At 41.2% G+C, this 25,999-nt stretch overlaps 1 long non-coding RNA gene across 1 annotated transcript; it reads right to left on the reverse strand.

The window, feature by feature from the left end:
- Positions 1 to 17,708: 17,708 nt before the first annotated feature.
- On the reverse strand, positions 17,709 to 19,627 carry LOC132833660 (uncharacterized). The gene is made up of 3 exons (XR_009647097.1): positions 19,565 to 19,627; positions 17,902 to 18,076; positions 17,709 to 17,794 (listed from the first exon to the last, which is right to left on the reverse strand). It is a non-coding gene; the product is annotated as an uncharacterized LOC132833660 (long non-coding RNA).
- Between the last annotated feature and the right edge of the window lie 6,372 nt (positions 19,628 to 25,999).

Below are 25,999 nucleotides of genomic sequence, written 5' to 3' on the forward strand. Positions count from 1 at the left end.
TTCTATCTTTGAGAGGAGGCAGGGTGAGGATGTCAGGACTACTTGACCACAGGCAATGGGGGCCACTGAAAGAGCAATGAACAACACAGCACAGGAAGAGGCCCTTCACCCCTCTAAGCCAGAGCCAATATAACTTTCTTTACTTCCAGGATCCATATCCTTCTAATCCTTTCCTATTCATGTATTTGTGCAGGTGCTTCATGAACACTGCTATTGTGTCTGCTTCTACCTTCTTCTCTGGCTGTGCATTCCAGGCACTCACCACCTTTTATGTGGAAAACTTGCCTCGGTACATTTCTTTTAAAACATGTCCCCCACTGCACCTTGAACCTATGTCCCCTACAATTGACCCTTCCACCCAGGAAAAAGCCACATGCTCTCCACTTTATCCATGCCATTCACAATCTTACAACCCTCTAGCAGGTCCCCCTTAACCTCCTGCATTCCAGTGAAAACAGACCCAGTCTATCCAACCTTTCTTCATAGCTAAAATCCCCCACACCGACATCTTGTAAACTTTTTCTGTACCCTCTCCAAAGCATCCACATTCTTCTCGTAGTGTGGTGACCAGAACTGTATACAATATTCCAACTAAAGTTCTATAAAGTTGCAGCACAACTTGACAATCCTTATACTCAATGCCCCTTCTAATGAAAGCAAAAATGTGTAAGCCTTTTTTATTACCTTATCTGCCTGCGCCTCAGTAATCTGTGGATCTGCACACCCAGTTTCCTCTGCATATTAACACTGCTAAAGGTTCTGCCATTCACCGTATAATTTCAACTTACACTTGACCTTCCAAAGTGCATCGCTTCATATTTGTCCGGATTAAACTCCATCTGCAATTTTTCTGCTTGTGCTTCCAACTGATCTATATCCTGCTGTATTCTCTGACAATCCTCCTCATTATCTGCAACTCCACCAATTTTTGTATCATCTACAATCTTATTAATTAGATCAGCCACATTTTGCTCCAAATCATTGATGTAGTTAGCTGCATGAAGGAAGACTGCCTGCCAGAGAGAGACAGTGGGCCAGCAGAACTCCATGTGGGTTAGAGGCCCTTGCTGTCCCCTACAACTGAAAGAAAGAACTTGGTACGTCCTGGGGTCAGGAGGATGGTGACTGGGGATGGAAAGGTGAGTTGATTGCGTTTCTTTCTGAAGAAAATTACACTGGCGAGAGAAAAGAAGATCTGGGAAGATCTGTGGTTACTTGAGAAGATTGTGAGGGATAAAATATACATTCATTTACAAAGGCAGAGTTTGATTAGGAACAGCCAGCATGGCTTTGTGCATGGGAGATCATGCCTCACAAATTTGTTCGGGTTCTTTGATGAAGTGACCAGGAAGGTTGATGAGGGCAGGGCAGTAGATGCAGTCTATATGGATTTCAGTAAGGCCTTTGATAAGGTTCCGCATAGTAGGGTGCTCTGGAAGGTTAGATTGTATGGAATGCAGGGGAGCTGACAAATAGGATACACAATTTACTTGCTGGTAGGAATCAGAGGGTAATAATGGAAAGATGCTTGTCAGACTGGAGGGCTCAGACTAGTGGAGTCCCTCAGGGGTTGGTGCTGGGCCCATTAATGTTTGTTATCTATATCAATGATTTGGATGAGAATGTACAAAGTAGTAAATTTGCAGATGACACTAAATTAAGTGGTATTGTGGACAATGAGTAAGGATGTTATTAAACTAGAAAGAGTGCATAAGAAATTTACAAGGATTTTGTCAGGACTCAACTGCCTGAGCTATAGGGAGAGGTCGGACAAGCTAGAACTTTTTTTCTTTCGAGCATAGGAGATGGAGGGGGTATCTTGTATAAGTGTATAAGGTCATGAGAGGCATGGATGCGGTGAATGCACTCAGTCATTTTCCCAGGGTTGGGGAATTGAGGACTAGAGGGCATCAGTTTAAGGTTAGAGGGGAAAATACAAAAGGGAATCTGAGGGGCAAGTTTTTATCTAGAGGGTGGCACACATATGGAATGAGCTGAGTTGAGAGTATGGTGCTAGAAAAGCACACTCGGTCAGACAGCATTGGAGAAGCAGGAGAATTGATACTTTGGGCATAAGCCTTTCATTGAGAATTTGGGCTTATGCCCGAAATGTCAATTCTCCTGCTGCTTGGATGCTGCCTGACCTGCTGTGCTTTTCCAGCACCACACACTCGACTCTGATCTCCAGCATCTGCAGATCTCACTTTCTCCAAGTGGAATGAGTTGCCAGTAGAATTGGTTAAGGCAATACATTAACAACATTTAAGAGGCATTTGGATAAATGTATGGATAGGAGAAGTTTAGATTAGCTTACTTACAGTGTGGAAACAGGCCCTTCGGCCCAACAAGTCCACACCGAAGAACAACCCACCCAGACCCATTCCCCTACATTTACCCCTTCACCTAACTCTACTGGCAATATAGCATGGCCAATTCATCTAACCTGCACATTTTTGGACTGTGGGAGGAAACCAGAGCACCCAGAGTAAACCCACGCAGACACGGGGAGAATGTGCAAACTCCACACACAGACAGTTGCCTGAGGTGGGAATTGAACCCGGGTCTCTGGTGCTGTGAGGCAGCAGTGCTACCCACTGTGCCACCATAAGGATATTTAGAAGGATATGGGCCAAGTGCAGGGAAATAGGGTTAGCGTGGATGGCCGTTTTGGTTGGCATGGAACAGTTTGGGCCAAAAGCCTGTCTTCATGTTGTAGGACTCTCTGAGTCTATGACTGCTCACCACAAAGTGCAGTTGTTTGACCCATGTTTCAATCTAGAGGAAATGCTTTGGTTGAATCCTGAAGAAGGGTTATACTCAAACACTAACTTCTCTACCTCCTGATGCTGCCTGGCTTGCTGGGTTCTTCCAGCCTCCTGCTTGTCTGCTTGTACCAAAGCCTGTCTTCAAAGCACAGGGAATACAAATACAGTGAAGCCGGAGGCCTGGTACCCATGAGGGAGCAGGGGGAGCCTCTCCTCCTGCAGGACAGGAACTCCTGGAGAGGTGGCACCTCTCTACTTACCCTCATCTCCCATTCCTCCTCTTCCCACACTTTCCCCAGCCCCAAATCATTATAGTTTACCCCTTTCTGAAAGGTCATATTTTGGAGTGTGTAGCAGACTACTGTTTCGATTTACAAAGTATTACAGGTCTGCACTGGAGTAGTTACTGGACCAATGCCCTTGAACATGTGATCTGCTGACATTTGTGAATCAGGTGTGTTGTCCAGAGGAGGTATTTGTCATTTTGCTGTTGCTGTGGATAGCTGTCTGTGATATGGCGCAAATGTCCACATTGTAGAAACAACTATGGCCTGCACAGAGTACAGTCTCCTGCACCACTGATTCTCAGTCATGTTCAGAAATTTTGCCTGTATAGATTCTATGCCCCAAGATGTTTTTTCCTTCTCCTAAGTATAGCCTGCCCCCCACCACTGGCCTCCTGATACTCAATGCACTATTTTATTTTTACAAGCCCCTGCTTCTCTTCTCCAATGACCTTGACTTCTGAGGCCACAACCTTCAGCAGGTTTTCTGGTGCACAGGTAGAGTCTAAGCAGCTGTGCCACCCTCACTTTGATGTCCATGTGATGTCAGGGAGGGGTGATGACCTCCTGAACTGGAAGAGTTCTGCTGCAGTGTTAAGTTCAAAAGAGGTCTGGGATGACTGACCTCAGAAACAGAGCTGGAAACTGACAGACCAAAAGGGGAAATCAGTAAAACTGATACTTGATGTAGTCTAGACTGACTTGAGTTGTATATTTCAAAATGGAGCTACAGTATGAGCAGCACATTCATTTCTTGTTACTTTTCAAAAACTCTTTTCACCTTTTGGCTCTTCTAACTCTCCTGTTCCATTCCCTCTCCCACCTAACTGGCTCCATTTCCAGTCTGAACTGAGCTGCAAAAATCCAATCTTAAATTTGTCCTAGCTTTCCAAGTTGAAGGTAGCAATTTTGACAAATGCTCAACTCATGCAATCAAATTACAACATTAAACATTGTTCTATTATTTCCGAAATGGGATACTTGCAAAAAATCTCAGGGCAGTTAAAACGTATTCTGTAATCTTCACAGCTCCCATCATCCTGGTCTTCGTTCACACAAGTAAATCCAGATTCAATGCTGCATCTGTTTAACACAGAATAGTAGGGCATGAGTTTGTAATGCAATTTGTATACTCTGAAATAAATGGAAAGGACAAAACTAATATGTCAGGAATTGCTTTTACAAGGGGATATTATCTCCAGTGCTGGAGGCTGGGATTCCTGATGTTGTCTCCACTTCACAGGCAGTCGGAACACTGCAGATTTGCTCAGGATATTCTTTCTTGAGATTTGCAAGGTCTTCAAAATCGCCTTTTCCTGAAGGGTCATCACGGTCAAACCACTGAGTTTTGCAACTACCTAGTGAAAGGACCAAATAAAATTTACATTGTTACCGAGAGCTGTCGAGATGGAAATGAAATATGCAGCTTAAGAGAATGCAGCACAGAAACAGCATTGCAGAATGTTGAAGCAAAAGTAAGTTGAATAGTACTTGGTTTGATGGGAAAGTTGTTGATAGACTAATTAAAGTGGAAAGAAAAATTGAAGCTTCAAGAGATTTCTGAAAGAAGCCTACACCAATGTTAGTTGCAAATAGAAGCACGATGAAAAATCTTCCATTCTAACTAGCAGTGGTGTAGGTATTACACTTAGTATGAACTTTTGTTACACAATCATTTGCATTTTTCACTCAACTTAAATTTTGAGAACTATTTGCAGTCGAGTCAGAATGATGCTAAAACTACTGACATATATGTTAAAGCAACACTGAAAGACTAAAACTGTGATAAGGCTGAATATAAACGTGCTAACACAAATCAATCAAAGGTACTATGTTGATAAATGTTTGACAATTATTATGTCATACACATCACCATATATTATTAAAAAATGGTTAGGCCTTCCTGTTTAGATTTCACCTTCAGTGAGGAATGCCCAAGGGATTTGAGGCTGTTTTCATTTCAGAGAAGAAGGTTGAGAGGTAACTTAATAAAGACATACAAGATGGTCAGAGGATTAGATAGGGTGGAAGTGAGAGCATTTTTCTTCAGCTAGCACATGGGGACATAGCTTTAAATTGAGGGGTGATAGATGTAGAACAGGTGTCAGAGATAGGTTCCTTACTCAGATAGTTGTAAGGACGTGGCGTAGTAGACTCACCAACTTTTAAGGAAATTTAAGTGATCATTGGGTAAGCATATGGATGAAAATGGAATAGCGTAGGTTAGAAGGGCTTCAGATTGGCCTCATGGGTCGGCATAGCATCGAGGGCCAAAGGGCCTGTACTGAATTGTAATGTTTTATGTTCTAGTGAGGCCTCTTCTGGTGTACTGTGAGCAGTTCTGGTTGCCCTGCGATAAGAAGGATATTATTAAATTGCTGAGGGTTCAGAAGAGATTTACCAGGATGTTGCCAGGAACAGAAGGCTTGAGTTTTGAAAATAGGCTGGGACCTTTTTCACTGGAGTGTAGGTAGAGGGATGAACTTACAGAGGTTTATAAAATCACGAGGGACACAGATAAGGTGAATAAGCAAAGGTAATTTCCCTAGGATGGGGGAGTTCAAAACTAGTGGGCATAATTTTAAGGTGAGAGGAGAAAGTTTCAAATGGACATGAAGGGCAAGTCTTTTGTACAGTGTGTGGTTTGTGTTTGGAATAGGCTGCCATAGAAATTGGTGGATGCAGGTATAGTCATACCATTCAAAAGACATTTGGACAAGTACATGAATAGGAAAGGTTTGGAGAGATATGGGCCAAGCACAGGCAGGTGGGATTAGTTTAGTTTGAGAACATGATCAGTGTGGAGTAGCTGTGTTCATGCTGTATGACTCAATGCTTCTTTGATTCAATGGATTCTAGGCATAGTCTAAAGATTGGATATGGCTTTTGTACCATTTTAGGATATTTCACTGATTGTCTCCTGGCAAGGCCCCACCCCACTGCACCAATGAGAGTGTATTCAGGTCACGTCAGCAAGATATAATTTGTTCATGTCCCAATATACAATATTGGTGCTCAGTGTCGACTGCAAGTACAAGTGGAATTGTAATTCTGGAGTAGCAATCCTTATGTTTTAACTGGCATTGTGAGTCAGTGCCATTGTCTTGCTCTTTCCTGTTTCCAATGTGTCTAATGGAATGAAATGCCTGGAAATGTGACAGAGGTCGGTTCAGTTGAGGCATTCAAAGGGGCATTGGATGGGAAATAGTGTGCAGGGAAATGGGGAAAAAGTCCCATGGTATTATAGAATAGAATACCTACAGCGTGTAAACAGATTATTTGGTCCAACAAGTCCACACCAACTCTCCCAAGAGCATCCCAACCAGACTCATGCACCCCATGCTCTATCCCTGTAAGCTTGTACTCCCATGGCTAATCTACCCTGACCTACACATCCTTGGACACGATAAGCAATTTAGCATGATTAATCCACTGAACTTGCACATCTTTGGACTGTGGGAGGAAACTATGCGCACACAGGGAGAATGTGTGACAAAATTGTCACGAATGACAACGACAAAATTGGGATATCAGCAATCTGGCTGATTATTCCAGATACAACATGGATGTCATTTTGCAAAGCATCAATGGAGTTAAAGAGTCAAAGAGACTGTGTATCTCTCCTCAGCAGAGGTTTATTTTAGGACAACTTTAGCTTTGGAGATATTGATCCATATTTTCACAGAACCAATTTGAAAATGAAAGGTGGAAACTGGCTTCTGGATTCCCACTCATTCCCAATGTCATCAATATTCACTGAAACAGGATAAATGTGTAGCTATCGAATCCACAACTTGCTCACCCAACCTGTCCAGCTCCATTTTAGGGTAGGCATCTCCTACCCCAATCTATCCAACTTTTGTAAACAAAAAGAAACCAAAGAATTGTGGATGCTGGAAATCAGAAACAAAACCAGAAATTAATGGAAAAACTCCACAGGTCTGGTAGCATCTGTGAAGAGAAAGCAGAGTTAACATTTCGGGTGCAGTGACCCTTCTTTAGAACTCTCCAAATTTTGTAACATCAGACCAACTTTTGAATTCTGGTCCATGACCTCACAGGAGAATCATGAATCTTTGACTGGATTCAGGGATGTTTGGAAAGGTAAGTACAAAATGCATTACCCAGGCCCTTTCCATGTCTCTGAATATAAAAACTCTTTCTGGGGAACTGGCTATCCAAATTACATCTACACTGCTAAAAGCTCAGACTCAGAAAATGACTTTCTCAGCATATGTTCTGTTTAAACAGCTGACTTTGCTCGATTGACATCTTTAAATGATCACAATAAATTGTTCTTTCAGTGATTTTTTTTATGACAATGTCTATTGATTTGCATAAGAATGAGACGCTCGAGTTTGAAGCCTCTGTTTTTGATACTTTCATAACTTCTGATTTAAACTTTTGTATGTTTAGAGACACAGCAGTATTTTTTTCTGAAATAAGATTTGTGAAAGAGTGCTTTCTTTTTTCATTCTTATGATTTGTTTAATTGATTCCATATATAAATTCACATGGACAAGCATAAAGTTATAAGGAGGGTATGGAAAGCCAGTGGATGGGAGCATGGGGAGCATGAGTTGACATAGGAAGCATGCAGGTAGCATGAAAAATGAATGGATATGAAGGAGTTTGGAAGGATATTGGCCAAATGCAGAAAAGTGGAAGTAGTTTAGATTGGGATTATAGTCGGCATGGACTGGTTGGATCATAGGGTCTATTTGCATGTTGTATGACTCTATGAGTGCAAGGAAGGAGGGTTAGAGGCCTAACAGCTTTTAACTGTTGTAAATGGAACAAAGTCACAAAAATAAACCAAAGCTGATCTTCTAACCATGTCAACCAATGGCATTCTAACCAGTTTTGTGCCCCTTCTACTCTCATGAAAACCACAACCCTAACTCATGTCTGCCCTTTATACCTCCTAAGACAGCTTAGTACCAAACTCACACCAATGCACTGTCCTTTGACCTTAAACCTCTGTGCCAACCCATCCAATATCTGCCATGGGACAGATTAGAGCCATACAAGAATAAATAAAATAATTTGTATCTATTAGTGACTTTATTATGTGAAAAGGTGCAGTCATTGATAAAATCACATTGAATGCATTTAAATCCTTTTAACTACTTAAATAGTAGTTTTAAAAAATAGTATTCTCAGCCACACATCAAAGGCAACTGGAACTGCAAGCTGGCAATAAAACAATGAACTTGTAAGTCCTCCATTGTGATGCCAACAGAGTGTGTCAGTAGTTAAAGAACAATAATACTTTTACTAACAGTCAGGAATATATCCACAAACATCAATTAAAATTACAAGCACTAACATCTTTTCTAATTCCAGACTGTTTCCGTTTAAAATGTAAAGAGCAGAGAATTTAAATGCCTTAAATTGCTTAATAGTTCCACAAACATTAATTTTTACATACATTAGTGCACTCTTACAGTTCCAAAACAGTAATTGTTGTCTCCAAAAGGAGACATCCCCAACCTCTCCAAAGAAGGTTTAAACCTCATCCTCAAATTCAAATACCCCATGAGTGCAATTTTGAACCTTCAAATACAAAATTTTTTTCTCTGTTATGTAATAAGAATGCATGATGTTGGATGCAGTGTATTCGTATGGATAGAAAATTGATTAAATCCAAAGGGATTATTTTTCAGGTTGGCGACCTGTGACTAGACAGAGTCAACAGGGATCAGTGCTAGGACTACAACTGTTCACAATGACTTTGAGGAAGGAATGACTATTAATGACTTTGAGGAAGGAAGTCAATGACTGTAGTCATATTTGCAGACAACACAAAAATAGGTGGAAAGACAGGTTGTGAGAGGAACACTGGCTCCAGGAAGATATTAATAAGTTAGGTAAGTGGGTAAAAAGATAGATTCTTGAACAATAGAGGAATCAAGGGTTAAGGGAAAAGGGCAGGGAAGTGAGCATGAGGAATGTCAGATCAGCCATGATCCTATTGATCAGTAGAGCGGAGTGGAGGGGCCAAATTACTCTGTCCCTATTTCTTATATTCTTATGATTGCAATCGTAGAAATCAGTGTTTCAATAATCTAAGTTTTTCTGGCTCACCAACTCCTCACTTCCATTAAAATTAATTGATGCTGCCAAACCTCAAGTACTGAAATCTAACATCCTTGGAAAGAATTAGGAATGAAAATCCAAGAAATAGAATCATATATGCTTACACTATCAAAGGAGGTCATTTGGCCCATCCTGTCTATACCTGTTCCAGAAAGAGCTATCCAGATTGTCCTGTTCTTGAGCCCTCTAAATTCAATACTTGCAAACATATATCCAGCTCTCTTTTGGAGCCTCCTATGGAATCCACTTCCACCACATTCTTAGCCAGCACCTTCTCCATAGAGATGGCCACTACATTCACCTCTGCTCTCAACTCTCGAAGTTCTGGCACACTAATGGTGACTTTCACTGTGAAGACAGTTGCAAGGTACCCATTCAGCACCCTCCCCATTACCAAATTCTAAATATGGTAAATGTCTAGCTAATGTTCCAAAGGCCCTCTGTCTGAAATGCAAATGAGGTCAATGGGTGTTAGTTGACATGATAAGGTGCAAGAAAGTGTTTGGTACCATTAGGATTCCCTTATTTGTGGCTGGAATTCTATTACAAAAGTGCTATGCCATGCAAATGATCTTCAACCCTGCAAAATCCATGCAGGAACAATCTGCAAAGCAATACTTTGATTTGTCAAAATGAATCTAGATGCTAAATTCCAAATGGGGTTTTAAGTTTTACAAAGTCTAGTACTTACAAAATGATTCACGACAGGTAAATCGTATCCTGTAATCTTCACAGCTCCCATCTTCTTGTTCTTGATTTACACAAACAAAGCCATCAGATACGCTGCACCTGATAATACAGAATTGGAGGATGTTTCAGTGTAAAGGGTCAAACAATTTCTGCTCTTCGAGATAATGTCGCAATCTCAGAACAAGATGAGAGAAATAATTTTTTTACTCAGGGACGTTGTCTCCAGTACTTGAAGCTGGAACTCCTGATGTTGTTTCCACCTCACAGGCAATCGGATTTCTGCAGATCTGGCCAGGAAATTGTTTTCGGAGATTCACCAGATTTTCATAATCACCTTTGCCCAATGGGTCATCTCTATTAAACCAGCGGGTTTTGCAGTTGCCTAGTTGAACATAAACAAACTGTATTCTTCAAACCCAATGCTTCAGGCACAGAACTGAAGCTTTGATCTTAATAAGCACATGAAGGAATAATTGAAAATGTTAGGTACATTCTGAAAGTGGTCACATTGTAGAGAAAATAAATTAAGTAAGGAATTTCAACATTTTTGGGACAGTTTAATTGGAAAGAAAGAAATGAATCATTTATCAACAGAATTCATTGCTTATTTCTGTGTCTGAATGTTTTGTGCTTTCAGTGTGTCCAAGATAATCGTAGAATCCTTACAAGTATGGAAAGAGGCCATGCAGCCCATCGAGTCTATTCTGACTCTCAGAAGATCTTCCATCTACCATAGCCAACCCACCTAACCTACACATCTCTCGACTGTGGGAGGAAACTGAAGCAACTGGTGAAAACCCATGCAGACATAGGGAGAACACGCAAACACTACTCAGTCACCCAAGGCTGGAATTAAACCTGGATTTCTAACACTGCGAGGTAGCAGTGCTAACCACTGAGCCATTGTGCTGATTGTCAAAGGTTACATGCCACTAATGTGAGTTATTCCCCAGTTTCAGAATGAAACCTCATTCCAGCCTTTGTCACATACTTTGTCCATGAAACTGCTCATGGGATCACATTGCAGACTTGATTGAGTTTGAGATACAATATCCCCCTTGCATAAAAATGATTAAGGAGGTTAAGGCACTGAATGCTGTCTATATGGACTTTACTGAAGCATTTGACAAGGTTCCTTATGGTAGATTGGCAAAGAGGATTAAGTCACAGTTCACCCATGGTGAGTTGGCAAGTTGTGGCCTGGTGGTCTGGTTGTAGAGGCAGAGGGTATTGCAGATGGGTGTTTTTTTTCACTGGAGGCCTGTGACCAGTGGTGTTCCACAAGGATCAGTCTTAGGACCTCTGTTTTTTTCGAAATATATATTATTTGGATGAAATTTAGGTGGTCTGAGATTTGTAGATGACACTAAAATGGTGGAGTTGCCAATAGTGAAGAAGATATTCAAAGGATACAGCAGGATATGGACCAGTTGGAAAGTTGGGCGGACAAATAGTAGAGTTTAATCTAGACAAGTGTGAGGTCATTCTTGCATTCTAGAAGGTCAAATGCAAGAGGCAAGTATGCTGTAAATGGCAGGATCCTGAGGAACATTGATAAACAGAGGGTTCTTGTGGTGCAATTCCATAACTCCCTACGTGGCAACACAAGTGGATCAAGTAGTAAAGTAAGCATATGGCATGCTTGACTTCACTGGTTGGGGAATTGAGTAAAAAGTTTGGCAAATCATGTTCAGCGATATAAAGCTTTGGTTAGGCCACACTTGGAGTATTGGGTGCAATTCTGATTGCCACAGTATAGGACGGATGTGGAGGCTTTGGAGAGGGTGCAAAAGAGGTTTATCAGGATTTTGCCTGGTTTGGAGAGTAGTACCTATAAACAAACTTGGACAATTCTTCCTGGAGCATCAGAGGCTGAGGGGCAATCTGATAGAAGTATATACAATTATGACAGGCATGAATATGGTGGATAGTCAGAATCATTTTTCCAGGATGGAAATGTCAATTACTTGGGAGCATAGATTTAAGGTGAAAGGGGGAAAGTTTAAAGGAGATGTGCGAGCAACTTTATTTACACAAGGACTGATAGGTGTCTCGAACACACTGTCAGGGGAGATAGTAGAAGCAGATGTGACAACAGTGGTTTACAGTCACTTCAATAGACACACAAACAGGTAGGGAATCAAGGAATACGGACCATCTGCAGACAGATGAGATTGATCTGAGTAGTGTTATGGTCGCATGGACATGGTGGGCCGAAGGCGCTGTTCCTTTCCTGCCTATGCTCTTAAAACCTTTCATCCAAAGGGTGGTGGGAATCAAGGCAAAATCTCTGATAACATTTAAGAAATATTTTGATGTGTACTTGTGATACCAAGGCTGTGGGCCAAGTGCTGTAAAATGGGATTAGGTTATGACCAGCATGGATACAATGGGCTGAAGGGCCTTTTTCCAAGTTGCAGATCTCTATGACTCTATAACTTGATTGGATGAGAGATGAAACAGAGCTAACTGTTCAGGTTCATGACATTTTAGCAGCTTTGGCCAACATTCCTACTTCTGATAAAATAACATCAGCCTAATACATCAATTCTTTTTCTCTCCACATAATTTGTTTGACCTGTTGAGTTTGTCAACATTTGCCATTTTTATTAAACTGTCCAACTTTGTTAGAAGTAAAAAAATCTCACAACACCAGGTTATAGTCCAACAGGTTTATTCAAAAGTGCTCCTTCGTTAGGTAGCTAATGGGGCAGGATCGTAGGAATAGAATTTATAGTAAAAGATCAAAGTGTCATACAGCTGATGTGATGTACTGAACAAACCTAGATTGCTGTTAATGATTTAATCACTTCGAATGGGGGGTGCAGGTTTTGATTGATTAATATGTAAACCTCAGAATTCCTTTCAAGTCACCGAGATAATGTAAGGTTTTACCAGTATAAGAAACAGGTGACATCTCAGTTCAGACAATGCATTAAAGGTGTGAGGTTAGAGTCGGTCTGTATCCCAATCTTGAGTCAGACTGGTTCTATTTCCAAAGTAGGAGTTTATAAAATATCTCGTGGACTGACTTGCCTACAGATTGTGTGACTGCTTGCAGAATGTATCTGCAAATCTGAAAGGTCGGTGTGGATTTGTTGGGCCAAATGGCCTGTTTCCACACTTTAGGGGTTCTATTCTATTCAATCTGATTCTAATACATCACCTCAGTTGTATAACACTTTAATCTTTTACTATAAATTCTGTGTCCTATGATCCTGCCCCATTAGCTTCCTGATGAAGGAGCAAAGCTCCAAAAGCTTATACTTTCAAATACACCTATTGGACTATAACCTGGTGTTGTGTGATTTAATGTTGTCAACCCCAGTCCAACACCAGCACCTCAAACTCATCAACTTTGTCAGTATTTTGTTATGTAAAAATTGCACAAATCAGTGGCATGGCTGAAGGTTAAATACTGGGCTTGATATTCATAAATTTTAATTCATTTTTAAATGTTTCCGAAGATCTTGACTTTATATTTAAATGAGTCTCTTTTAGTCCCTTGCTTTGTGACTCTTGCAGTAGCAACTGAATTACAACACTGAATATAGAGCAACTATTACCAAAGTGGGACACTTACAAAAAGATTCAGGGCAGGTAAACCGTATTCTGTAATCTTCACAGCTCCCATCCGCTTGGTCCTTGTTCAGACAAACAAATCCAGTAGAAATGCTACAGCTGTTTAATACAGAATGATGCAAAAGGATACCATTATAGTTGCTTAAACAATTTATACTCTTTGCGAATGATGTGAAATAGTGTGAAATTATCAAAATAAGTTTTTACGGGGCAATGTTGTCTCCACTGCTTGATGCTGGAAGTCCTGATGTTGTCTCCACTTCACAGGCAACTGGATTATTGCAGATCTGCTCAGGATATTCTTTCCGGAGACTTGCAAAATCTTCATAATCCCCATTGCCTGATGGGTTATCACGATTAAGCCATTCCGTTTTACAACTACCTAGTTAAAGGAAGGAAACAAAAGGTAAATAGCACAGTTCAAGACAGAACTTAAGCCTGAGGTATACTAGTTTGAAAGTAGAAACTGAAAGTAACAACTGGACTCCCAGTGGTAACCTAGCTGAAAATTAATTACTGAGAATTAATAATAATTGGATTAATTAATGATTTTAGACAATAATAATATTCATTAATGTTTACCAGATTTGAAAGTACCAGGAACAATTCCTAGAGTAAAATGTACTCTACATTACAGAATACATCCCACCACAGCAAATAGTGACATTTGAATTACAAGTCTGGGATTAAGAGTCTAATGGTAACCATGAATCCATTGTCAATCATTGGAAAAACCATCTGGTTCTCTTATGTCCTTTAGGGAGGGAAACTACCATCCTTAGTTGATCTGGCCTGTGATTCCAGACCCACAGCTATGTGGTTGATTCTTAACTGCCTGCTGGGCAATTAGGAATAGGCAATAAATGCTGGCCACAGAGAGAAACCAAGTGCTCCAGGCTGTTCTGCCTGTTTCTGCAGCAGCATAAGGAATACTAGTTGGCCATTCAGCCCCTCAAGCCTGCTCCATCAATCAACAGGATCATGGCTGATCCAATATTCCTTCAGACCACTTTCCGGTCTTTTCCCCTTAACGCTTGCTATATCTCAGTCTTAAATATACACAAGGACTCTGTGCCCACAGCTCTCTGTGGCAAGAATTCCAAAGGCTCTAAACCATTGAGAAAAGAAATTCCTCCTTATCACATTCACAAATTGACATCCATTAATTCTGAGACTGTGACTTCTGGTTCTAAACTCTCCCGTGACAGGAAACATTGTCTCAGTATTTACTCTGTCAAGCCCCTTAAGAAGTATATATGATTCAATTAGATCACTACTCATTCTTCTAAATTCCAGAAGGTAGAGTCCCAAGCGGTTTATCCTTTGCTCATAAGGCAATCCCTCTATACTGGCGATCTTCCCACTGAACCTTCTCTGAACTCGACTGAAATAATATCAGCTCTTAAATAAGAACACCAAAACTGCTCACAGCGCTGCAGATGTGGTCTCACCAGCACCTTGTACAGTTGTAGTAAAAACTTCCCTAGTTTTAAACTCCAACCCCTTGAAAAAGGGCCAACAGTCTATTAGCCTCCCTGATTACCTGCTGCACCTGCGTGCTATGTTCCTGTATTGTGTGCTCAAATATTGCCAAGTCCCTTTGTGTTGCTTTCTGCAGCTTTTCAACATTTAAATAATATTCTGTTCTGCTCTTCTTTCCAAACCTTCCTGGTGTTATACTGCATTTGCCAACTTTTTGCCCATTTACTTAACCTATCGATGTCTCTTCTGCAGCCCCTTCACAACTTGCTTTGCATCTATTTTTGTGTCATCTACAAATTTACAACGATACATTTGCTTCCTTCCTTCAAGTCATTAGGATATATTGTGAACAATCGCAGTCCCAGCCCTGATCCCAAGGTTGGTTATAGATTGGTTATCCCAAGCCATTGGTTATAGGTAGCCAACCTAAAAAAGGACCCTTATCCCAGCTTGCTGTTTCATGTGCATTGGCCAGTTCCTTATCCATGCCAATATAAAACCTTCAACATCATAGGCCTTGATCTTATGAAATAAACTTTTCGTGAGGTATCTTGTCGAATGCCTTCTGGAAGTGCAAATATTGCTTCTACTATCCACTCTGACTCAGACTGATTTCCCTTTAATGAAGCCATGCTGACTCTGCTTGATCAGATTATGATTTTCCATGTGTTCTGCTATTACTTCTTGAGTAAATGATTCCAATACTTTCCTAACAAGAGATGCTAGGCTAATTGGCCTACAGTTACCCACTTTTTGCTTTCTTCCATTCTTGAATAGGGTTATCACATTTGCATTTTTCTAATCCTTTAGTCCTTCTCCAGAATCCAACGATTTTTGGATAATTACAACCAATGCATTCATTACCTCTGTTATTGCCTCTTTTAGGGTCCTAGGATGCAAGCCATCAGTGTTAGAGAGTTATCTACCTTCAGACTCAGACTCGTTTTTTGAATTCTACTTCTTTAATGATGATGGTGGTATTTAATTGCGCTCCAGTACTGTTTAGTGTTAATGGGATATTCAAAGCACCTTCCACCGTAAAGACTGATATAAAAATAACTTTAACTCCTTTGCCATTTCCTTGTTCCCTATTACCATCTCCCCAGACTCTTTTTCTAAGCGGCCTATGTTCACTTTGACCTCTCTCTTCCTTTTTTACATATTTAAAGAAGTTCTTATTGTCAGTTTTTATATTCCTTGCTAGCTTGCCCTAATATATACTTTGTACATTTGAGTTGACATGAAGATATTTGGACTTGCACAGAAGCAGAATGATAAGAGTTTATCAGTATCCTCGATTATCAATGTCCCATTGTGACTAAAGCCACAATGCACAGGGAAAGCATTCATTTCTTAGTCACCACAGTACTTGAATTTATACAAGACTCATACAAGATTTATATAAGGCAGAGTCAATAATCAAATTTTTTTTTCAAAATTGCTGATAGATACAGCTACACAAAGAAGATATCATCTGAACACATCTCCTGAAGACCAGGGACATTACAGCTAATGTTTCCATTACATATACCCAAAGCTGGGAAATTTAACTAGGTGCAGTCACTACCCTTGTTGATAAATCTCAGACATCAATTTCACATTTAAACTTAACAATTGACAATGTTGATCACAATAGCATCCACTACAATTCTGCCTAATAGAAGATACTGACCTTTTCAGCCATAAACTAGAGATTCCAAATTCCTTGAAAATGAGTTAACTTCATGATTTCACATTTTCCTGGCTCCCAGGTGGTTCTATATTCTCTCACTGACAGGATTAAAAGTGTTGTCTCTCCTTGGGAGCCTCCTTCTCTGCTCTCTTTTTCAGCTTCCCTCTAACCCCATCTGAAACCAGTTCTTTCTCTCGCTCTTCCCCCTCCTCCCACAAGAACACCCCTTGCAGCCGCCTCCTTCCTTGTCTTTGGAGGATGAGATCTTCATGATTTACCTCTTTCACACAGATATACAATATTGCTCTCATTGACGCCTAATTGATGCTCTAATGTGCGGCTCGGTGGCACAGTGGTTAGCACTGCTGCCTCACAGCGCCTGAGACCCGGGTTCAATTCCCGACTCAGGCGACTAACTGTGTGGAGTTTGCACGTTCTCCCCGTGTCTGCGTGGGTTTCCTCCGGGTGCTCCGGTTTCCTCCCACAGTCCAAAGATGTGCGGGTCAGGTGAATTGGCCAAGGTAAATTGCCCTTAGGTAAGGGGTAAATGCAGGGGGATGGGTGGGTTGCACTTCGGAGGGTCGGTGTGGACTTGTTGGGCCGAAGGGCCTGTTTCCACACTGTAAGTAATCTAATCTAATCTAAAGGGATTATGTTTTCCAAGTCTGGGACACCGTGATTAGCATCTTGAGCACCCTTCTCACCTTCTCCTGCAAAGAATAAGTGATAAAGGCAATGGAACAGTTGTTTTTGCAGAATTCAAAAGGCACATCTACATTATTAAACAGATCTTGTGGAATCTGAGGTTTAGTACGCTCTCATTGACATTATTCACAAGTGTCTTAATAGAAGACTGTGCTAAGTCAGCTGTTATCCCTGAATGTAACTGGCTGGCTAATATTCTATACCTTTTGTAATGATAGGATAATGGTCATATCGGTCCTTTGAATGTTGGTGTCTTATTGCATTGTAGGTCTTTTATGAGCTACTCTGTTCTAACCCCCAGTAATGGAGTACCGTCAGCTTCTAATTTTAAAAATTAGCAACGCAGCATTACATAATTTGCAGAAAAGTAGTCAGGAAATGTCAAAAACTTAACTTTTACAGGTGGTCAGTACTTACAAAAAGACTCAGGGCAGGTGAATCGTATTCTGTAATCTTCACAGCTTCTATTATCCTGCTCTGCATTCACACAGGCAAATCCACTAGAAACACTACACCTGTTTAATGTGGAAACAGACAATGTGACAAAGTAATTTTCAAAACAGTTTATGCTATTCGAAATAAAGTGACAACATCAACATCGGTGACAGGAATTGCTATTTACTCAGGGATATTGTCTCCAGTTTCGGAGGCTGGAACTCCTGATGTCGTCTCCACTTCACAGGCAGTCGGCTTACTGCAGATTTGAGCGGGATATTCTTTTTGCAGCTTCACAAGATCTTCATAATCACCATTTCCTGATGGATTATCACGATCAAACCATTCAGTTTTGCAACTGCCTAATTAATGCAACAAACAAAATGCACCCTCTGAGCAACAGTATTAAAACATGATTGAAGGATCTTGTCCAATGAGTGCAGAACTGAAGCATTAATATTGGGTCCTGCTGATTACCCACCTACAAAATGCACAGAATAATTGGTTTCAACTAATGAGGCTAAAGAAAATTCAGAGTATATAATATTCACATAGATCCACCTTAATTGTCCCCTTCCAGCCTTTCTCAGCTCCTTTTTAAGGTCTATTGTTAATACACAACCAACATGAATCAAAAAAAGATCCATTTATCAATGGGCAGATGGTAATTGCTGGAATCCAACTGACAGTGGTCACACTGAGCTATGTAGTCATGACTGTACCCTCAACTACCCAACTACATAGCTCATCTATATAGGCCAGCACTGCTCCAGATGGCTACTTCACAACTATTAATGGTCAACTTGCTGTGAATGCACTTGGGGAACAACTTCTGGCCCTCAGTTGGAAGTCCTGCTTAAGACAGCTGATTGACAACTGGCTTGGCTCTCCATTATCAGTGGCATCACGGGAAGGGCTGTCTACCAGTAGTACTGCAGCGGGGATGTAAGAAACTGTTCTGCACTGCAGTAGGACTGGGTGTAGATCACGGATTTCGCCAGGGCCAGTATGACAATATTGTTGAAGCGGCTGACTGTCCAGAGTAGAAAGTCTCAATGAGGATGGAATCCCCTAGGGGTTATAGTTTGGGGACACTTTTATTATGTAATAACTGAAAAGCAGGACCTTGAGTGTAGCAATCTCTGGGTTACTATCGGGTCCACATGCTAGTGAGGCAAGGAGTAGAAAGATGAAACAGATGAATGCATGGCTAAACAGCTGGCACAGGGGTGGCAGAGTTTCAGCTCTTGGATCATTAGGACTTCTTCTGGGGCAGAAGTGATCTATACAAGAGGGACGGGTTGCACCTAAACTTGAGGGGAACCGATATCCTCGCAGGGAGGCTTGCTCGCACTATTCAGGATGGTTTAAACTACAGTGGCGGGGGCAGGAACCAAAGTGGCAGGTCAGCAAGTGGAGGGATTGAGGGGAAGATGGATGTTAGGAACAGTAAATGAGAAAAGTAGGGCAGGCAGAGACAGGTAAATGAATGTGAAGGTACTAATGGGCTGAAGTATGTTTATTTCAATGCAAGGAATATTATAGGTCGGGCAGATGATCTTAGAGCCTGGATCATGGGAATATGACATTGTGGCAATTGCAGAAATTTGGTTGAAAGGGGGACAGGACTGGCTGCTCAAGGCTCCAGGGTTTCATTTATATGAGATAGAGAGGAACAGAAAAGAGGTGGAGGAGTTGCATTACTAATCAGAGAGAATATCACATCTGCACTCAGATGACATACTCAGGAGGACATAATTTAAAAACTTATCAAAGTAGCATTACAGAATTTACAGAAAAGTAGTCAGGAAATATCAATAACTTAACTTTTACAGGTGGTCAGTACTTACAAAAAGACTCAGGACAGGTGAATCGTATTCTGTAATCTTCACAGCTTCTATTATCCTGCTCTGCATTCACACAGGTAAATCCACTAGAAACACTACACCTGTTTAATGTGGAAACAGACAATGTGACAAAGTAATTTTCAAAACAGTTTATGCTATTTGAAATAAAGTGACAACATCAAAATCTGTGACAGAAATTGATATTTACTCAGGGATATTGTCTCCAGTTTCAGAGGCTGGAACTCCTGATGTCGTCTCCACTTCACAGGCAGTCGGCTTACTGCAGATTTGAGCGGGATATTCTTTTTTCAGATTCACAAGATCTTCATAATCACCATTTCCTGATGGATTATCACGATCAAACCATTCAGTTTTGCAGCTGCCTAATTAATGCAACAAACAAAATTCTGAGCAATAGTTTTAAAAATGTGATGAAAGGATCTTGTCCAATGAGGACAGAACAGAAACAACAACATTGCATCCTGCTGCTTATCTGCTTACAAATTGCACAGAATAATAATCGGTTTTAACTAATGAGGCTAAAGAAAATTCAGAGTATTAAATATTCATTATTTTTCACTCTGTCAACCCTGGATAATATCTCAATTTACCCCTTCCAGCCTTCCTCAGCAGCTTTTTAAGATCTATTGTCAATACAAAACCAATATGAATCAAAATAAGATCCAGTTATCAATGGGCAGGTTGTAGTTGCTAGAATCCAACTGAAAGTGGTCACAATGAGTTATGTAGTCACGACTGTACCCTCAACCACCCAACTACATAGCTCATCCATGTAGGCCAGCACTGCTCCAGATGGCTACTTCACAATCATTAATGATCAACTTGCTGTGAATGCACTTGGGGAAGAACTTCTGGCTCTCAGTGGGAGGTCCTGCCTAAGACAGCTGATGGATAATTGGCTTAGCTCTCCATTATCACTGGTATCACAGCAAGGGTTGTCTACCACCAGTACTGCAGCGGGGGTGTAGGACGCTGTTCTGCACTGCAGTAGGACTGGTATAGGTCATGGATTTCGCCATGGCCAATATTCTAATATTTGGTGAAATGACTGACTGTCCAGAGTAGAAAGTCTCAAAGGATGGAATCCTGGAGGGGGTTATAGTTTGGGGACACTTTTATTATGTAATAACTGAAAAGCAGGACCTCGGGTGTAGCAATGTCTGGGTTACTATCAGGTCTATGTGCTTGTGAAGCAAGGAATAGAAAGATGGGACAGATGAATGCATGGCTAAAGAGCTGGCACAAGGGTGGCAGAGTTTCAGGTTCTTGAATCATTGGGACTTCTTCTGGGTCAGAGGTGAACTCTACAAGAGGGCCAGGTTGCACCTAAACCTGAGGGGAACAAATATCCTCTCAGGAAAGCTTGCTAGTGCTATTCAGGAGGGTTTAAGCTAGAGTGACAGGGGGCAGGAAACAGAGTAGCAGGTCAGCAAGGGATTGAGGAGAAGATGGATATCAGGAACAGTAAGATAGATATGAAGGGCAAACAGAGATAAGTAAATGAACATGACGGTACTAATGGGCTGAAGATCAATGTAAAGGTATTAAATATAGGGCAGATGAGCTTACAACCTGGATCATGGGAATATGATATTGTGGCAATTACAGAAACTTGGTTGAGAGAGGAACAGGACTGGCTCAGAGTTCCAGGGTTTCATTGATTTAGATGAGACAGAGAGGAATACAAAAGAAGTGGAGGAGTTGCTTTACTAATCAGGAGAATGTCATATCTGCACTCAGAGAAGACATACTGAAGGTCTCATGCATTAAGGCATTATGGGTAGAGTTAAAAAGTATGATGGGTGCAAACACTCTGATAGGATTATATTATAGGCCCCCTAACAGTCACCAAGGAAAAAATATGTGGGCAGCTTATGGAAAATTGCAATAAAAACAGGGTTGTCATAGTGGATGACTTTAATTTCCCCAACATTGACTGAGCCTCCCTTATAGCTAGAGTTTGAAACAGGTCAGAATTTGTTAAGTGCATCCAAGTGATTTTCTTGAAACTGTAGATGGATAGATCAACTGCAGGAAAGGGTCATACTGGATCTTATATGGCTAACAGCTTCTTGCCAGCTGTTATTCGACTGCTGAATGGATCTCTCTGACTTGAAATGATGTTAATCTTGCTAATATTGATCTTGCTTTGTCCACCTCCTGTGCAGCCATAAGCTTGTAAGCCTCGCTTTGTCTAAGCACCCCATGATTTGTATGCCTTTGCTTGCTATGATCTGCATATACTGCTTGCAAAACAAAATATTTCTCTGTACTTAGGTACATCTGATGGCAATAAATCAAATCAATTAAATCAAATCAAATGTGCCTGCCCAGCTGACTGACCTTTCAGTGACACAGCATTTTGGAAACAGTGATCACAACTCCTTAGGTTTTATGATTGCTACAAGGAAGGATAAGGCAGGACCTTGCAGGAAGGTACTAAACTGGGAAGGGCAAATTACATCAGTATTTGGCAGGGGCTAGGGAGTGTTAGTTGGGAGGAGCTGTTATTGGGGAAATCTACATTTTTTCACATGGGATTAATTATAAGACCTGCTGATCAGAGTTCAGGACTGGTATACAACAAAGAACAAGGAAAATTACAGCATAGGGAGAGGCCCTTCGGCCCTCCAATTCTGCGCTAATCCAGATCCTCTATTTAAACCTGTCACCTATTTTCTGAGGATTTGTGTTCCTTTGCTCCCTGCCCATTGATGTATCTATCTAGATACATATTAAATGATGCCATCGTACCTGCCATCTCCGCTGGCAACCCGTTCAAAGTGCTTACTACCCTCTGCATTAAGAACTTTCCACACATATCTCCCTTAAACTTTTCCCCTCTCACCTTGAATCCATGACCCCCAGTAATTGAGTCCCTCATTCTGGGAAAAAAAGCTTTTGCTATCTACCCTGTGTATACCTCTCATGATTTTGTAGACCTTAATAAGGTCCCCCCCTCAACCTTTGCCTTTCAAATGAAAATAATCCTAATCTACTCAACCTCTCTTCATAGCTAGCACCCTCCATATCAGGAAACATCCTGGGGAACCTCTTCTGCACTCTCTCCAAAGCATCCACATCTTTCTGGTAATATGGCAACCAGAACTGTACGCACTATTCTAAATGTGGCTAAAACAAAGTCCTTTACAACTGTGACATGACCTGCCAACTCTTGTACTCAATAGCCTGTACAATGAAGGAAAGCATGCTGTATTCCTTCTTGACCACTCCATTGACCTATGTTGCCACCTTCAGTGAACAATGTACTTGAACACCCAGATCTCTCTATACATCAATTTTTCTCCAGGGCTTTTCCATCTACTGTAAAGTTTGCTCTAGACATAGATCTTCCAAAATACATCACCTCACATTTGCCCGGATTGAACTCCGTCTGCCATTTCTCCGCTCTATAATCTATCAATATTCTGCTGCATTCTCTGACAGTCCCCTTCACTATCTGCCACTCTACCAACCTTAGTGTCATCTACAAACTTGTTAATCAGACCACCTATACCTTCCTCCAGATCATTTATATATATATCACAAACAATAGATGACCCAGCAGGCATCCCTGTGGAACACCACTGGTCACAATTCTCTATTTTGAGTAACTCCTTTCCACTTCTACTCTCTGTCTCCTGTTGTCCAACCAGTTCTCTATCCATCTAGCTAGTACACCCTGGACCCCATGCGACTTCACTTTCTCCATCAGTCTACCATGGGGAACCATAACAAATGTCTTACTGAAGTCCACGTGTATGACATCGACTCGTCAATCAACTTTGTCACTTCTTCTAAGACTTCTATTAAGTCGGTACAGATGACTTTCCCTGCACAAAACCATGCTGCTTATCATTGATAAGCCCATTTTCTTCCAAATGCAAATACATCCTATCCTTCAGTACTTTCTCCAGCAGCTTCCCTACCATTGACGTCAGGCTCACTGGTCTATAACTTGGATAAGCCTTGCTACCCTTCCTAAACAAGGGGACAACATTAGCAATTCTCCAGTTCTCCGGACCTCACCCGTGTTCAAGGATGCTGCAAAAGTATCTATTAAGGCCCCAGTTATTCCTGTCTCACTTCCTTCAGCAACCTGGGATATATCTCATCTGGACCTGGGGACTTGTCTACCTTAATGCCTTTTAGAATACCCAACACTTGCTCCCTGCTTATACTGACTTGACCTAGAGTAATCAAACATCTATCCCTAACCTCAACATCTGTCATGTCCCTCTCCCTGGTGAATAACAACACAAAGTACTCATTAAGGATCTCATCCATTTTCTCTGACTCCATGCATATTTCCCTCCTTTGTTGTTGAGTGGGCCAACCCTTTCTCTTATTACCCTCTTACTCTCTATATAAAAATAAAAGGCTTTGGGATTTTCCTTAACCCTGTTTGCTAAAGATATTTCATGACCCCTTTTAGTTCTTTTAATTCCTCGTTTCAGATTGGTTCTGCTGTCTCGATATTCTTTCAAAGCGTTGTCCGTTTTCAGTCACCTAGACCTTATGTATGCTTCCTTTTTCCTCTTAACTTGTCTCAAGATTTCTCTTATCACCCATGGTTCCCTAATCTTGTTTTCTATCCCTCATTTTCACAGGGACATGTCTGTCCTGCACTCTACCCAACCTCACTTTAAAAGCCTCCCACAGATCAAATGTGGATTTACCCTCAAACAGCTGCTCCCAATCCACATTCCCCAGCTCCTGCCGAATTTTGCTACAGTTGGTCTTCCCCCAATTTAGCACTCTTCCTTTAGGACGACTCTCATCTTTGTCCACAAGTTTTCTAAAAATTACAGAATTGCAGAAATGTAATTACTATTCCCAAAGTAATGCCTACGGAAACTTGAACCATCTGGCCGGGCCCATTCCCCAACAGCAAGCCCAGTTTGGCCCCTTCCCAAGTTGAACTATTTACATACTGCTCTTTAAAATCCTCCTGGATGCTTCTTACAAACTCTGTGCCATCTAAACCTCTAACGTTAAGTGAATCCCAGTCAATGTTGGGAAAACGGCATGTTCCAATAAGGACAAAGGATAAGGATGGCGAGTTAAGGGATTTTTGGATAACAAAGACAGTTGTGAATTGAGTCAAAAGGAGAAAAGAAGCACAGGTAAGGTTGATGAATCTAAAATTGGGACAGGGCCCATGAGGAATATAAGGAAAGCAGGAACAAACTCAAGCAGAGTATTGGGAGAGCGAAATGGAGCCATGATCTTGACAGGTAGGGTTAAAGAGAATCCCATTCTGTACATACATTAAAAATAAGAAGATAACTAGGGAGAAGGTAGGACCACTCCACAATAAAGGAGGGAACTTGCGCTTGGAGGCAGAGGATGTGGGCAAGATCTTAAACCAGTACTTTGTATTGGCATTTACCCAGGAGAAGGATAGGGAGGATATTGAGATTTGTGTGGAGCATGCTGAAGCATTTTGAGATCAAGAAAAAATTGGTGTTTGGTCTCTTGAAGAGCATTAAGGTGGATACATCTCCAGAGCCTGATAGTACAGTTATGAAGTTGAAGGTGTGTACTGCACCTTAAAGAAAGAGTGAATGCTGTTTTGCATTCAGAGCTTAAGAAGCACCTGTCATTTGACTAATTAACAGTCCCAGAGTGCAGTGGAAAATTGAAAATATGTAACATTTGGCCGTGAAACAGATACCTGAGTTGGTTGCTGTTTTGACCACAATTCAAATTTAATCAATCAGTCCAAATTATGCCCCAAGATACTAAAACCCAATCAAGTTTGAATTTATTATTTTGCCAACATCAAACCAATGAGACAATCCAATGTTGGGGGTATAAAAATGGGGGTACATATTTGAAACACTCTCTATCAAAGGTACCTTTTCATATGAAAGACCTTCACACTAAAAATAATGATGATGACCTAGGGAGACCTTTAGCTAGAAGTTGTGGTCTACATCAGCGTCAATGACACAGGTAGGAAAAGTGATGTGGGCATAAGACATAAATTCAGGGAACTAGTGTTGAAGCTTAGAGCTGGAACAAACAGAATTGTTAACTCTGGTTTGTTAGTTGTGCCACATGCTGGTGAGGCGAGGAATAGGGGGAGAGAGCAGTTGAACATGTGGCTACAGGAATGGTGCAGGAGGGAGGGATTCAGATACCTGGATAATTGGACCTCATTCTGGTGTAGGTGGGACCTCTACAAATGAGATGGGTCACATCTGAACCAGAGGACTACCAATATCTTGGGGGTTGGCGGAGGGGATTAGCTAATGCTTTTTGGGAGGGCTTAAATTAATTCAGCAGTGGGACAGGAACCGGAATTGTACTTCCAGTGTACAGGAGGTTGAGAACAGTGAGATCAGAAATAAGGCTTCAAGGTCGCAAGAGTGTACCAGCAGGCAGGGGAGCGGTTTGAAGTGTATCTACTTC

The sequence above is a fragment of the Hemiscyllium ocellatum genome, chromosome 37, assembly GCF_020745735.1.
Source record: "Hemiscyllium ocellatum isolate sHemOce1 chromosome 37, sHemOce1.pat.X.cur, whole genome shotgun sequence".
Classification (NCBI taxonomy): domain Eukaryota; kingdom Metazoa; phylum Chordata; class Chondrichthyes; order Orectolobiformes; family Hemiscylliidae; genus Hemiscyllium; species Hemiscyllium ocellatum.